Source organism: Ostrinia nubilalis, chromosome 8 (assembly GCF_963855985.1).
Source record: "Ostrinia nubilalis chromosome 8, ilOstNubi1.1, whole genome shotgun sequence".
Lineage (NCBI taxonomy): Eukaryota > Metazoa > Arthropoda > Insecta > Lepidoptera > Crambidae > Ostrinia > Ostrinia nubilalis.
This window is the reverse complement of record NC_087095.1, coordinates 4,409,928-4,414,375: the sequence shown is the minus strand read 5'-3', so window position 1 is coordinate 4,414,375 and position 4,448 is coordinate 4,409,928. Positions and strand designations below refer to the sequence as shown.

The 4,448-nt window shown below is 44.7% G+C and overlaps 1 long non-coding RNA gene across 1 annotated transcript; it reads right to left on the bottom strand.

Annotated features, from left to right (window-relative positions):
• Positions 1 to 246: 246 nt before the first annotated feature.
• Positions 247 to 4,045, bottom strand: LOC135073748 (uncharacterized). The gene is made up of 4 exons (XR_010257704.1): positions 3,829 to 4,045; positions 3,581 to 3,717; positions 3,398 to 3,496; positions 247 to 333 (listed from the first exon to the last, which is right to left on the bottom strand). It is a non-coding gene; the product is annotated as an uncharacterized LOC135073748 (long non-coding RNA).
• Positions 4,046 to 4,448: the final 403 nt, after the last annotated feature.

Below are 4,448 nucleotides of genomic sequence, written 5' to 3'. Positions count from 1 at the left end.
GACCGGCGGGGCCCGCCCGCGCCGCGTGGTGGTGCGCCTGGCGCGCCGCCAGCTGCGCGACGACCTGCTGCGGGCCGCGCGCGTGCGTCGCGGCTCTACGGGCGAGGGCGGCGGCCGGGTGTACATCAACGAGCGCCTGACTCGCTTCAATCGCCAGCTGTTCTACCGGGTGCGCGAGGAGTGTCATCGGCTTCAGTGGAGATATTCTTGGACGAGACGGGGTCGCATATTTGCTCGTAGGGGTGATGGTGCGCAGGTGTACCAAATTCGCACTCTGGTCGACCTTGGCAGGGTTTTCGGTCTGCCAAACATATGACTAACAGTCGCGGGTCCCTGTAAATGCAAATTTAATACTGTTATAAGGTCTGCCCTATGTGTAATAATTAAACATCTCAATGTTATTCTGCTGAATGGATTGCTTACCTCTGTATTGTCAATGTTCCCTATTTCTTTAACGATATTAGTTTTTTATCAGCTTGCTCCAAATTTGGTTTTAAATTGCATCAACAGACTGTTATATGACAGAAATAAGAATCAAATACATTGTGATTATTGTTTAATGCCAGTATTTAGTGAGTACAAAGAACATAAATGTATTTACATTGATGTTGCAGACACCATTGCTACTATTTATTACTACAAATATGATTGTTTGCTTTATCGCTTGACTATTGGCCAGCTTTTACATAACCTACTTAATCAACAGGCCTTGGGTTAAAGAAAAATTTACTTGTGGGTCTATTTAATGCGGGGTCATTGAATACTCGACATGAGGAATCTATGATTGCGATTGAAGAACTTGCTCCTGACATTATGGCCATAAACGAAACGTGGCTTAGAGCGGGGGAGGATGATGTGGCTCCGAAACTGAGTGGCTATCGGCTGAAACACACCCCCAGACCAACTCACATTCGAGGGGGACGCGGAGGTGGTATAGGATTTTATATACGGAGAGGTCTTAATGTAAGGCCGTGCCCTCACCCTGGCACTGATGTGTCTGTTGAGCAGATGTGGATATCCTTACGCCTTCGCAACCGTTGGGTCGTGATAGTCGGCACCGCCTACAGACCACCATGGCAGGATGTAAACACATTTTTTGATGCAATTTCCGAATCCATTACATCTTTTCCTAAATGCGATGGGCTGGTGTTAGTGGGTGACTTTAATATAAATCTCCTGGACGGAAACAATTGCAAATTCAGGGAGTTTACACGCTTCATTCATACCCTAGGTCTTGAGCAAATAGTGTTGGAACCTACACATCACACCGACCACAGCAGTACACTGATAGACCTAATATGCACTGACATTCGGGCTCTTCAGGTGACAACGAGGCATTCTCCTGACCTAGGTGCCCATGCTATGTTGTTGGCAGAGCTCAAGGTAAGGAAGGATAAACCAAAACCATGCTGGGTGACATACAGACCGCTTAAAGACATACTCCACGAACAAATTAATGCTGACTTGAAAGCAATCAATTGGTGTAATTTTAGAAGAATTGATGGGGTGAACAATCTGGTTGCTGCCTTCACTGATTGTGTGGTAGGACTAATGGATCTCCATGCCCCCGTCAAAAAGCGTAAATTCAAGCACCCTCCCCACCCTTGGATAACTGACACTATTAAACAAATGATTCAGCTGAGAGATTCCTACCACAAAAAATACAAATTACACAAAACGTCTGTATCCAAGGACAGCTACATTGCAATGAGGCGAATAGTGCTAGAAGCAATCGAGCGGGAGAAAGAGACTTTCTTTAGCACTCATATAAGTGGCAACCTCAGTAACCCAAGAAAGCTATGGAAAAATCTCAAGAACTCTGTATTAACTAACAAAAAGGAGTCTGCTGATTTGCCACCATCTTTAAGTGATCCAAACTTAATAAACACGCACTTTCTAAATGTACCCGGTGAGAATAGAATATCAATATCACAACTAACATACTTTGAGCTACATAGACGCAACCGTGGTGCCCCATTTGTTATCCAAAAGGTCAGCGAAGACGTAATTTTGAAAACCATCAGATCACTTAAATCCAATGCTCAGGGAGATGATGGCATATCATTGGATATGCTGCTGTTGACCTTGCCTCACTCACTGGAGGCTATTACTTTGATGATCAACAAGTCAATCGAGGAGTGTATATTTCCTGAGAGCTGGAAGATAGCGCTTGTCAAACCACTGCCAAAAACCAACCAACCAGCCACAGTGCAGGAACTTCGACCTATCAGCTTGCTCCCGTGCCTTTCGAAGGTGTTGGAAAGAATCGTGTGTGGTCAACTTACCAAATACCTTGAGGAACAAGACATTCTCCCACACTATCAGTCTGGCTTCCGGAGAGGGCATGGAACTGCAACCGCACTAGCTGATGTGGTTGACAATCTCTTGGCTGCCCAGGACAGGGGCCAAGCATCCTTGATGTTGTTGCTCGACTTCTCGCGCGCCTTTGACACGATCAGCATACCTCTTCTTCTCTCGAAGATGAGTTATTATGGTCTTCATATCACTGCAGTAAAATGGTTCCACAGTTACCTCACACAAAGGCATCAGTATGTTCAGCTTAAGCAGAGGGATGGTACTACGTTAGAATCAGCACTGAAGCCGGTAACTCGCGGAGTCCCTCAAGGATCGATATTGGGCCCTATCTTATACATTTTATACAGTGCAGATATAACGGGGTTCATAAGACACTGCCATCATCACTTATATGCAGATGACTTGCAGTTGTACTTGCCATTTCCACCGTCGGACCATGCCGATGCAGTGACCAGGGTGAACAACGACTTGCGGAGCATCTCAGAGTGGTGCAGGAACAACTGCCTGGTGATAAATCCCAAAAAATCAAAACTTATGCTTTTTGGAACTGCTAAAAATATAAAAAAAACTAAGTAACATAGCCCTCGATGTTGTTATAAATGGAGAACCCATTGAGAGAGTGGTGGAAGCAAGGAACCTGGGCATAGTTTTTGACAGCCACCTTCGTTTCGAGAGCCATATCAGTGAGTGTGTTAGGAGCTGCTTTTATCGGCTGAAAGTGCTGTACAGGCTTAGACCATATATTAGTGAGAAACTCAGAATATTACTGTGTGAATCTCTTGTACTGTCCAAATTGAACTACTGTGATACAGTGTATGGCCCATGTCTACTGGCCAGGTCAGCAAAACTTCTTCAAAGAGTTCAGAATGCATGTGCGCGTTTCTGTTTTACTGTGCCACCTCGCACACATATTACCCCCTTTTTAAACGCTGCTGGCCTTATGAAAATGGAGGCGCGCAGGAAGTTACATCTGGCCACTATGTTGTTCGGCATTATATTGACAGCAAAGCCTAAGTATCTGTACAATAAGTTGGAGTGGGCTGATGATCATAGAAAATATTCGAAACGAGCATGCACCCACATTTTCTCCACACCTAGGCATCGAACAGTCGCATTCCGTGGCTCCTTCAGGTTCGCTGCGACGCGTTGCTGGAACGATCTCCCCCCGCCGATTCGCGCCCTGAAAGTGAAAACCACATTTAAAACACACGTCAAAAAACATTTTTTGGATCTTCAGAGAATCTAAATCTGGAAGTTTACCTACCAACAGTGTATGCACGTAACACGTACGCGGGTTGGCTGATCTCGTCCCGGCATAGGTGCCTGGCGACCCATCTTGCTTTGGTGTGTTGGTGCTATAGTGGCTGCTTCCTCATAATAATCATCATTGCACCTGGAGGACTAAAGCACAATGCATCATTTCATCTTACACATGCCATTTACGCACGGACTAGAGGGAGGCTAAATGTGAAATGTGGAGTGGAGAGAGAAAGAGAAATGAGCGTGGCTTACCATCAAAGTCGCTGATCTTTCGAACTGCCAAAGCGGCATCTTGTCGCAGCGAAATCACAACCACAAAACCCACACCCATAGTATCCTCATGACAAGTACGTCCCTCCTCTGTTTGATTGTTGCTTGTTGGTATTTACAGTGATTACGTGGCACAAAACAAAAACGTGATTGAGGGAAGTTATGGCTGACGACGGTCAAGGAAATATTGCAATTTATTTATTTAAAATGACGGTGCTCTAAAAATCACCATCTTATGACTTTTTTTTTTTTTTTTTCCTTTCCTTTCTTTTTCTTTGACGGCAATGGACTTTGCAACGCAAGGGTGGTGTCGTGTCGTGATCGGATCCGTTCACGGTACTTATGGTCATGGCCACACTTATATATCGTGGATTGCAAAATTATTGTTGTTTTTATTGTTATTATCGTATATTTTTTATCTCAGCTTTAGTGCTGGTAAGATTAATTGTTATTATTTTTTTTTAATTTTGTGTTGTTTTATATTATTATGTTCATTAATATTGACTGCCTGTATGCCCCCTTTGCTGCCCTCCTATTTGCGTGTTCCCGCCGACGGACAGGCACTTTACGGAGTGCTTCTCCTTCGGCGGTTGGGCGCAGCA